Below are 12,882 nucleotides of genomic sequence, written 5' to 3'. Positions count from 1 at the left end.
CACTCCGAGAGTATAATGGATGCTTTTACGTGCCACCGGCACGAGTGCCAGCTGCGGACACCAGTATCTTCCACAACTAGAATTTGATGAGTTTTCTTCTTAAGCACGGCATATTGCCAAAAGTCTCGGAAATTTGCCATTGCCTCCGTGAGGCCCAACGTTCGAAAGGTGGTTTTTTACGTTCCACCGTCACGGTTGCTAGTTACGCTACGCCGGCCTCGACCACATTGCCTCCGTAAGGCCCAACACTCAAAAGGTGCTTTTTACGTGCCACGCGCATTAGTGCCAGTTACGTGACACCGACATCGGCCACGACTACGATTTCACTTGGCTTGACGGGTCTTCTCAGGTAATAAAGAGGCCAAAATATATACAAATAAAAGACGTGGTGTAGCAACGGATGCAATATCCGTCTTCACCTACTTAACTTTTTTTTTCACATGAAATTCCGATATAATCGTGATCTACACTATATGACAGGTAAAAATATCGTCTCTTCACTATGAAAGATCGTAATCGTTAATCGTAATTGACACCGTCTGAAACGTACTTGTAGAAAATTTCATTAAAATAAATCCATTATTTAGAAAGTTTAAAGGAAACGAATTTGGCGGGGGGTAAGGGTAGGGGGTAGTGTCTGTAATTGTATCCAATTTACGTAGGTAAATCAAAAACACTTTTCTTCAACCCCCCCCCCCCAACAAATAAGATGATATTGGAATCAACGTGGCTGACACTGGATCAAATTTACAATTTAGAGAAATATTTTTGTTGATATGTCAGTGAAAAGTAGCAAATATCTGGATAACCTTTATATTTCCAGAAGAAGTATAAACAAAAACATTAAAAACGCTATCTTGTGTAAGATGACTATGTCATAGTGAATTAAAATTAGTTTTGTAATTGAATTGTGAAGTTGAAACCTTCAATGAAAGGATTTCAAAATCACATTTTGATAAAAATATATTAGAATTGGAATTTATAAAAATTTTCTAGACAGTGTAGACTTTAATCATTTATTTTTTTCTAGTAAATGTTACATAATCCAAACTAAATAATAAGCAACTTTATTATAGTATAGATGGATAGATATACATGTGTGTGTGTGTGTATAGAGAGAGTTGAATTGTAGATGTAATCACAGCATCTATTACGTTGAACTTCCTCCATAAGTCTCTAACTCCTTTCTGTCAATTGCTTTCATAATATGAAAGTTCTCAGATAATATGCCTTGAAGTTCCATTGGGTGGGGCAAAGAATTTGCATTCTTGGGGATATATTCTAATCTCACATTACCACGGAGTTGATATGAGCTCACAGAGTGGCTCGAATAATTGCCTAGAAGGAGCAATACTCTGTTGGTAATGTTATGTCTACAGCAGGATGAAAACTGTTTTTAGACCCAAAGACGGACTTTACCACCATCTATACACATTTAACAAGTCCTAACAGAATGTCATTCAGCCTAAAATGAGTTCCAGGAAGTTAAACTGTTTGACTTCCAGAGATATTTTGAACTCAAGTACGTCTCATTATATTTCCATTTGCAAAAAGTGGACTTTAAGTGAAAAACTGTTATCAGTCTAGTGACAATGACCTACAAGTATAAATTATTAGTTAGTACCTATATCTCACTATTGCACTTGTTTGGAACTTAGCACTGGATACAGTAGTAGTCATACATCTAATTGTACACAAAATATTTTACATATATATACACACACATATAGTGACCTAGAAAGTCATAATTTAAGAAGTGACTACATACATCCAGTGATACTGACCTAAATAAAGTCTTGATTTAATAAGTGACTATACAAGTGTATGTACATGCACACACACACACACATACACACATGCATATATGTAATACACACAATTTTTATAAGCTGCAATTAAAACAGGAACTAAGTGATAGCATAGTTCTAGCAGAAAATGCTGCCGACATTAAATTACAGGCAATTGTTATCAATGAATTGATAGCGTCTTAGCCAACAGATGCTGCAGCCAATTATTTCATAGTTGTAGCTCTTTAAAAATTTTACATAATTCACAGTTATTGCATATCTTAAGTTAATGGTTATCATGTAAAGCTGTTGTAATAGAAAGCTATTTTTAATGTATTAACCCTTTTATAGACCATAGTTATTTTAGATCTTAGATAATAACTATTTTATATTTATGCAAACAATTGCTATTGTAAACTTAGCTTACTCTGACCTCGGTAGTATTGTTTATATACAAGTATATAACGGTTGTAAATTGTGTCTTTAAACCTTTTATAAACCACAGCTGCTCTTGCTCAGGCATGTGCACTGAAGGAGGGGTTTTTAAGCCCCTGCCTTTTCTTTCTTTTCATATCAAAGGTGCCCTTTTAGTCAAAATTCGAAAACATATTTTAATGAAACACACATTTCTAGCACTTGCTTTTCAGCTACTGGTTCTATTGTTACTAAATCAATGTGAAAAACATCACCGATGTGTGAATATTAAAGTTGATCTTACTCTTGGCTAAAATAATTCAGAATTTCAGTCATTTTTGACATCATTTTCACCCGAGACAATCACATAAGAAGTTGCCAAATTATTTATATGGAGGGAAAGGAAAGTTGGGTGCAAACAGTATACAAAGAAAGAGTGGTACGAGTCAGTTGGAGGATGAGGTATAAACTGATTACACACTGTCCGCATTTTTTAAAGTAAATCTTTGCAGTTTGGTTTTGATTTTTTTTTTTATAAATGACTGCTTTAAATTAGATAAATCATGCATCTGCCTCTAACTGTTTCTATGTCTATTTATTTATTTATTGTGAACCTATATTCAGATTTCTTGAATATCAGATTCTAATTTTCCCAAAAATAATATAAAAATTTATATTTTGGTCTTAAAAAATATAACTTATTAAAATATTTATCATCTGGAACAATAATACTCTTAAAGTCATCTTTAACACCAGCACTTCCAAACTCTCTCAGCCTCATCTTCAGGATGTAGAGTTATGGGTTCTGTGTTGACCCTTTTAAGGGAGAATACCCTAATTTATACAGCTTTTCCAAACAAAACCTGACTAGTGCATTAGTTTTCTATATCATCATATCAGTAGCTTTGACATCTGTATGCTGTAGCATTGTATTGTGATATAAGTAATGCTTCCATAATCATTCTCCTTTTTCTGTTGTGTATTTCATAAAGCATGCAAGTATTTTCTCTTAATGTTTTCCTATCAAGTTTTGTCGAACTACAAAAGTTTGGTATACACATACGAAAAAAATTAATAAAGGAGATCAAATTAGAACAATCATGTTTTCAATAAAGGGTGCAAGCACAGACAAATGGTCATGACAGGCAGACACACACACACACACACAGTGCGTCTGTTAATAAAAGTAGAAAGTATTTAATTGAAGTGTGCATAGTGTAAAGTTGACATCCAATGAAGAGCTAAAAGAAATAGCCCTGTCATTTTTTTTGTTTTTGTTTTTGGAAAGATATGGCTTATACATAGAATATATGAGTAGTTTAGGCAATGATGGAGCTGCTAATCAGTAGATTGTTCCAGGGAGTTCAGTCAAAGATTCTTCTCCACAATGAAAAAAAGCTTTGCATGTTCACTGCAATGTACACTGCTTGATCCCTGTACTTGTAGAAGTACAAAATCAAGCCATTATTTTTTGCCTCGTTCTTTAATATAGTAGAGAAGTTATACAGTGTTGTTTCAGTATCAAGTATGTGGTATGCTTTACTCATATAAACTCAATTCTCTAGCTACCCTGGATTCTCACCTTGAGAACTGAAAAACCTTTCTGACACAAGATGGGGCTATAGAAGTACTGACACATAGCACCAAATGCAAGTATTTTCTTTGCCTTGACACTGCAATAAGAATTCATGAAGAGAACCAGTGTAACAGATGCCATTCAGCAGCAAAACTTGGATGAACAAGCTACATTTAGAAACATTGGGGTAAATTTCCAATATATCAGAATGTAGCTCAACATGCACAAGATGCAGATATTGAGGTTCCAGAGGAAATTTCTGGTCAGAGCAGTGAGATTCAAGTACAAGTCCATTTTATAACAACAGATAAACATTCACAGAGTCTGACAGAGTTGAATCATATGAAAGTATATTACACATTTCTGGATGTATTTGTTCAAGGACAAAGATTTCAAGTTACCACGAAACTGGGAAGTAAGTAATTTGGCAACAAGTAATAAAGTTCAAGATCTAAATACTCTCTGAAAGTCCTACATCTTCAAAGAAGAGGATAAGAAACTTTTGAGATAGAATTTCATTCATCTTACTCACTGCCAAATATGATCCATTTTTAATTCTATAAGAGAAATGATGTCCATCTTGTTTTCTCAAAAGTAAGTTGCTTAAAATGTATGTAACACTTCCAGTAATAGCAACTGGAGAGTGCTTTTTTTTAAGCTCAAGCTAAATATAAACTGTGGAAGCTATATTGAGGAGAGGAGCTTTCTGCTTTCTTGTTGCTCATCATTGAGAAAGACATCAAAGTTATAATGAAAAACTGATGAACATTTCCAAGCACATGATAAACAGATGAATATGATTTATGAAAGTATGTTGGCATCGTTATTCTTCAGTGTATGTTTCATAGTAGATGAATAAAAAATTTAATTATTACTTTAGATAAGGGTTAAAATTCTTCTATTTACTACTTAAAAGCTGAGGTCATATTATTAACAGATCTCAGTATATTTCTATAAATTTTTCATATCGTATTCAAATATATATACATTAGACTACTGTAATTTATATGATAAGCAAGATAAAATTTAAACTGAAAAATAAAGCTGTAAACAAAACTGCAATTTTTCAGTATCTTCTTATCTTTCAAAAATCTTGCAAAAAAAATCTTTTTTTTCCACAACAAATTTTCATTTATTTTCTTTCATCAGCTTTGTTTGTATAAATAGTCCATTGAAATTAAGGAAATTTAAAAATATTCATCACATACAATTTTAGCATTTTTTTGTGTATATATATATATATTCTCTTTTTTGACTGAGTTTTGCTCGCCTGAAAGTTGGTGCACATTTGTGCAACTGCTATTAGATAATCACCATCATACAGAGGTGTTATAATTATCAGGAGTTAAACCTGCAGTCCATAAAATTGTTGGCAAGGCTCTTCTACAACTGCTACCTTTAAGTAGTCTGACAAGTTAAAATCTTCACTGCCCCTAACTAATTAGCAGCACTATTTAACTTCTTTGATTTCAATATGCCGGAGAACTGCCTCCCCATGACCCTACATTACAAACTCATCTAAAATTATCTACATCAAAGTGCTATTTAAATGAAAATCACCACAGTAAATGTGAAATTTCAGTGGTTAATCACTTGTCGTTTGTTTAGCTGGGTTTCAAACACCAGTTTAACCATTTTGTTATCAAGTCTGTAATGAAATACATAGCTTCAGTGTTGCAATTAATTTAGAAAATAATTAAGAACTTGGAATGATTTAGCAAAATGAATTTTTGTTTTCATGATTGAGCTGATGTTTAAAATATAACTTTAAAAAAGCTAATACTAAAAATTGTTATGAAAGGCTTTTAATCTAAGATATGAAACTAAAACAAGTGCATATTTGTTTCATAAAATCAGAATTAACTTAAGATGGGTTGATATGAAAAGTGTTAACATAAACAAATACTGAACAGTTCAGCTATTTTACTTATTTATTTTGGAAAGTAATTAGAGTATATAGTCAATACATTTTTAGAACAATACTTCTGCATTTAATTGTACTGGAGAGAGAGAGTGAGTGAGTTTGTATGTATTAGTATTAATCATTGCTTTATAGATTGTATTTGTAAAGTTCATGCTCACTGGTCACTTTCTTCACTTGAAAATCTTAGCTCTTCTAGACTATCACTTAGACATTTACTAATATAACCAAGTGGACTGATACTTATTAATATCAATATAAATTTATAATCAGGATTAAACAAGCTGCAAGTTTTGAAGCAGTTCATCATCATCATCATCATCATCATTTAACGTCCGCTTTCCATGCTAGCATGGGTTGGACGGTTCAACTGGGGTCTGGGGAGCCCGAAAGCTGCACCAGTCCAGTCAGATCTGGCAGTGTTTCTACAGCTGGATGCCCTTCCTAACGCCAACCACTCCGAGAGTGTAGTGGGTGATTTTATGTGCCACTGACACAGGTGCCAGACGAGGCTGGCAAACGGCCACGCTCGGATGGTGTTTTTATGTGCCACCGACACAGGTGCCAGACGAGGCTGGCAGACGGCCACGCTCGGATGGTGTTTTTATGTGCCACCGACACAGGTGCCAGACGAGGCTGGCAGACGGCCACGCTCGGATGGTGTTTTTATGTGCCACCGACACAGGTGCCAGACGAGGCTGGCAGACGGCCACGCTCGGATGGTGTTTTTATGTGCCACCGACACAGGTGCTAGATGAGGCTGGCGAACGGCCACGATCAGATGGTGTTTGTCATGTGCCCACCGCACTGACTACGGCACTGATGGATTTCTTGTGTGCCACAGGCACTGGTACCACAGGATACAAATTCCATTGATGTTCATCTATTTTGTCTATTTTGATTTGATTTGATTTTCACTTGCCTCAACCGGTCTTCACAAGTGTCACAAGAAGGAAGGTATGCACAGGTGGACTGACTAGTCTTGCCGGGTCTTCGGAAGGTGTTTTTATGTGCCACCGACACAGGTGCCAGATGAGGCTGGCGAACGGCCATGATCGGATGGTGTTTGTTACGTGCCCACAGCACGGAGGCCGGTTGTACATAGATATTCTCCTTGTTGATTTTTGAAAATATGTTCACATCTGTTGGGTAGCTAACCTTTATGACTGTACATGACTTTTCTTCTCTGTCTCAGATTACATTGTCAGGTCTGTTGTATTTGCACTGATGACATTTTTGAGCAGCTGATGATGACATGTGTTATATCCTCCACAGAAGAGAGTGACATAACTGACATTTGAGGTTGCATCTTGAGATTTTAAGAGCTTTACTGTTCAATTTACTCAAGAAATATTTCATGCCTATCACCTGCTCTTGGATTGCAAAAGTATAGTCATCTAGATGTGATGTAATGTAGCTGTCCTATGTGCAAGAGAAGCTACACTTAATGTTAATATTGTCGTCCCTTTCAAGTTTAGGGGAAATTACTCATGCATAACCTTTGACGAGGCATGTGAGCCCTGCACTTCTGGGTTCATATAAGAAGTCATCAGAATGTGAGTGGCTTTTGAGGATTTCACTACTGAACTGCAGGATGTTACTCTCTCCACTTTTGAGCTCTTGGTTGATGTATTTACTCTTGCTACTATGTTTAGTAAGTATTGTTTGAGCAATGTCATATGACACTCAAAGGCAGCCTGTATGGATATTGAATATGCAGTGTAGGATATTGTCTTTGGTTAGTCTATCATTGTTCACAATACCGTTGTTGAATACATTTTCATCAATGTATGTGTGCGTATGTTTGCATGTGTGTGTGAGTGTTTTGGCACAAATAAAATTGTGCAAACAATAAAGAGAAATGAGAGTATTCAATATAAACAGACTGGACAGTATTTTCAACCTTAATATCCGTACTAGCGGATATAAAATTAATTCATATAATTTAGATATCAGTTAAGTCAACATTGGTATTGAAAATATGTAGAAGTATATGAAACTGAGTTAAGTACCCCGGCTGGAGGATCTACTGAACTATTTACTCACTTACATCAGTAAGTAGGTGAGTATTTGACAGTATACATCCTCTTAACAGAAACAGAAAGATAAAGCATGTAACAAAGCTGGCCCTATGAATTACAAGTACAATCCATGAGATGGTATTCCATACAGTTTTTGTAGAAGATGTTTGCCCAATGTGTTAATTAGAAGAATTGAATCTGGGACCCCATGATTGTAAAACAAACTTCTTAATCACTTGAACATGTGGTGACCACACACACACACACACACACACATGCATACACACAAGGAATGGGAAACATGTGTGTATCTATATATTTTTGCTTTTATGCATATATTTTTATGTATGCGGACAAGTGTGTGTATTGATATACAAGGAGGGTGTTAGAAAGAGATATCAAGAATGAGAAGGGGAGGGGGTATGACAGGAGGAAGAAAGAAATGATAACAGGAAGGAAGTAGCAAAGCAAAATAGAGAGAGGGGTAGACAAGACATGAAGAAAGAAAAATGTTCTAAGTAATGGAATTTACCAAGAGAATGTTAATGAAGAAAACAGCAGACACATAATTATTGTGTGATTCTTACAGGGAAGAGATGAACTTTTCAGAATGTATACACATATGTATGGGTGTATTCATGTATATATGTGCGTGCGTGTGTGCACACACACACACCCACAAACAATGAATATAGAAATTAGTACATCTGCATATATTTTTATTTATACAATCAATTATATAAGCATATTTGATTTACCAGTTACTTTTGATTGGTTATTTCCAACTGGATTACAACTGAGTCTTCATACTGAGTCCACCTGGATATTTTATCCCTATTTATTCATTGTGTGTATTATATATATATAATAAGGGTATATAAGTATGTGTATATATATATATATAATAAGGGTATGTAAGTATATGTGTGTATATATATATATATATATATATATATATACGCACACACATTCAAATGAATCTTGTTTGTATATACAGATTCTTTTACTTATTTCAGTAATTTGACTGTGGCCATGCTGGAGCACCACCTTTAGTCGAGCCAATCGACCCCAGGACTTATTCTTTGTAAGCCTAGTACTTATTCTATCGGTCTCTTTTTCCGAACTAAGTTACAGGGACGTAAACATACCAGCATCGGTTGTCAAGTGATGTTGGGGGGACAAATACAGACACACAAACATATACATACATATATATATATATATATATATATATATATATATATATATACATACATATATACGATGGGCTTCTTTCAGTTTCCGTCTACCAAATCCGCTTGCAAGGCTTTGGTTGGCCCAAGGCTATAGTAGAAGACACTTACCCAAGTTGCCACGCAGTGGGACTGAACCCGGAACCATGTGGTTCGTAAGCAAGCTACTTACCACACAGCCACTCCTACACCTTAGATTGGTAACGAAATAAAAGAAAATGTACTCAATACATGTTGTAGAGTATATTTTAATTGCTGGTGCCAACTAACAGTTAGTTTTTGCAAGTTATACTTCTTCAGGCAGTAAACATGCACACACACACACACGATTACATGTGTGTGTGTGTGTGTGCATGTTTAAAGTATATTTCATTTCACTTAATTATGTGTATATGTTATACCTTCATGTGTGTATACACACATATATGAATATGTACAGAAGTATATACATACATTTAATTAGATATTTTATACATTATGTATTTGTATACAAAATGTAGACACACACACACACACACAAAAAAAAACACTTTACACACAATTATTTAGATATACAAATCTAAATATTTATAAATAGATTTACATGGATATAGAATATATGCACCTATGTATTCATATATTATACATTTATATAAATAGATACGTGCACATTGAAAAGAGAAAAAAAAAACTATAGATAAAAAAAAAATCAGGACAGCGATAGAGATATACAGATGCTTATGCATAGTATCATGCACAAAAATATGCACACCCATGCATTTACAACTGTACAGATGCACACATGTCTGAAGCCACAAGCACTCACACACATACATGGATATACGCATAAATACACAACCTCGGTTAACAATATATACAGCCACGTACTACCATAAATAAATACACAAGCACTGACTGAGTAACCAGAAAAGTATCTCTGGTTGTTGTTGTAGTTGTTGTTATTGCAGTTACCAGTTTTAGAGCCAAAATGTGGAAGTTTAAATAGTTTGTCTGATTTCAGTATCTAAAAAAAAAAAAATATAAACAAGAACAACAAAATAAACAAGAATCATTTTTGCTTGTCCATTGTTGAAAAATGTAAGGTTTTCCATTTACCACCACAGTTGTTTGTTATAGTCACCACCACCACCACAATAATGATTATCAGATCTTCATTATTGCCACTGATACACCACTACTATGACAACAACCAACATCATAACAATAATCACCTTTATAGCAATCATAATCACCACTTTCACCATCTCTGTGACATCTATCTTTATCACTTTACTACCATTACCGTTTTCTATATTATTCTCTGTGCTTGCATGAATTCCATGAATCTTACATATATATATATTATTTCATTGTAATTTTATCCCTTATTGTCAATGCTACCACCACCTTTTCAACCCTCTTTTGTTAATCCACCCATCCATTTTTTTTTCCCTCTCTTACTGACATCTGCAGTTTGCATTGAGTTCATAAGGAGTGGACAGGCCTAAAGAAGTGTGACAGACTTGTTCCAACTCTTGACAGTGTCAGAAGTATCTGATATTGTCAGAATGATTACAAAGACCACCACAATTATCATCAAACTTTTTACCAAATTCAAATTTTTCTTCTTTCCCCGATGCATACTTGCACAGAACAATAAAACTGACAGCCTCCTTCAGAGATTGCAGTTTTCCTTTTTTTTTATTTACTTCATGCGTGCGTGTGTGTTTGTTTGTCATTGGAAAGATAAATGTTCAATTCAACATTTACCAAGGCTTATGTGTTGTTGTTGCTGTTGTTTCACTACACGTCAACCTTGATCGAACAGACCTGTGATCAAAGGCATTCCAGCTATGATCATAAGTCATTTTAGGTTTATGTAGGACAGCATTATCTATTGCAGCCTTTTCTTGTTTAAGATGTTATGATGCGATTTGGCTGCTTGCTACAGCTCACAGATCAAATGACCACAAAGAGATACACTTGATGTTACATATGATATGTAATAGTACAAGTCAAGGTTTCCTATTTTTCCATGTACTGCACTAACATTTAATCGCCAGCAGATATGTATATCAAGTGTCTAAAGTTTCTCTACATGTTCTCAGCACATCAGGGCTCCAATCTAGCATCATAAATTTTTTTTCTGTAAGTGATGCATTTTTTAACATTGTTATGGGTTTCCAGTGGACCATTCACAAGCCTAGTGCATTTCTATCGCTGAGATTGACAAAGGAGAGACTGTGACTGAAACAAATAAAAACTGCACACACTCATTCTCGCATGCACACACACACACACAGAGAAGCTTCCACACTTTCCATCTGCTAGATTGATCTCAAAGTAATCCACAGTAGGATTGAAATCACATGGTTGTAAAACAAACTTTTTAACTACAAAGACAGGTCTACCAACAGAACTTACATGTATCACCAGGTCTAGTGGTCTAGAAGATCAAAGCCAATCTTGAGGGTCCTGATTATACATTTAGTGACAGAAGTAATCATTATCTTCAGTGCCACTGTTAGAATTGACACCGCCAATGAAAGTGTCTCAGTACCTCAACCTGTTAGAAATAGCAACTCATTCTCCAACAAACTACATTCCACCATCTTGAATAAGGAAGAGATACATTAAACAATGCAGTCTCAGACACCCCACAAAAGTGGGATGAAGACAGGAAAGATGACTCTAACGATGACATTAACAAACTAAAGAACTTATTAGTTTTTCCATTGTTGTTGATGATGTCCAAGGACACCACATGAAAGAAGAAGACAGAGTATGGTGTGTTTGGCTGTGGCCAATCAGTCCAGTGTATAATTGGAAGGCTCTACCGCAGGTTGAGCACTGTGATCTGTTGGGACTGAAGGAGTTGGCTTTGGACTTTCATAGTTCGTATTTTCTTTGTGCCTCTGAAATCCTGTTTGTAGGAAGTGGCACCTCTGTTTGTGGCATCTCTGTTTGTTCTGTTTTCTAGGAAGTGGCACCTCTTGAGATGCATCTTAGCCAGACAGGGTGGTCTTGTGCTTCTGTTTCACAGGCGTTGGGGTTGGTCTCAAAGTCCTTCAGTGAGCCTTTGAGTGTGTCCTTGAAGTACTTTTTCTTGTCCACCTTGCATGTACTTGCACTCTGCCAGTCTCTTGAGGCATTGTGTGTCAGGCATTTAAACAAGGATGGTTTACGAATGTCATACCAAAAATCTAAACTTATTCCACATGGAGTGCCTGAAAAAGCTGTTGGAAATCACCTAGCAAGACAAGAATCCCAGACACAGAAATCCTCTCTGGAATTGATCTGCCAAGCATTTACACACTGCTGTGGAAAGCACAAGTCAGGTGAGCAAACAAAAACTAAATGTTTGTTGGATGTCAAACTTGACCTGGTGCTAAACAGTAAAACTATTTCAAGACTCTGTTCTTCTCAGCTGCCATGATACTGGCATCAAAGAGGTCTAGTGCCATTTAAATCAGATTTCACCACTTCTTCCCATTTCTTAGTTTTCTGAAGAAAATACCAGAAGCATTAAACAAGAAATGGAACACTGCAAGAGAGTTATCTTGCTCTTATTGTTTAATTGAGTGAGCAAGAAAAAGCTAGTGATTAAATTTTACAAACATTCAATTAGAATAATTTGTTAGAAGAAAAATAGATAAATAAATAAAATAACAATTATACTATGCCAACATGAGCAGATTTTAATTTATCAAAAATACATATTTCTTATATCTTTATATATTTCATTTGTAATATTTAATATTTACTTAGGAATATCTTTTGTTCTTTTTTTTTAAAAATATTATTTCCATCAAAATCTGCATTTTAAAATATTTGGTTCATCAATTTCAAACTCATATAATCTTATCTATTAAGATATTTCTAATATAATTTTCATATTGTTACTTGGTTGGCCATCATGAGGAAGATAGTGATGATTGGGCAGAATGATCAC

General features: G+C 35.0%; 1 protein-coding gene across 4 annotated transcripts in view; it reads right to left on the bottom strand.

Moving 5' to 3' along the window:
• The window catches only part of LOC115232418 (vitamin D3 receptor), an 822,423-nt gene that overhangs the window by 72,251 nt on the left and 737,290 nt on the right, over positions 1–12,882 (bottom strand). The window lies entirely within an intron of this gene.

Source organism: Octopus sinensis, linkage group LG2, assembly GCF_006345805.1.
Source record: "Octopus sinensis linkage group LG2, ASM634580v1, whole genome shotgun sequence".
In the NCBI taxonomy this organism is placed as follows: Eukaryota; Metazoa; Mollusca; class Cephalopoda; order Octopoda; family Octopodidae; genus Octopus; species Octopus sinensis.
This window is presented reverse-complemented; position numbering and strand designations above follow the sequence as displayed.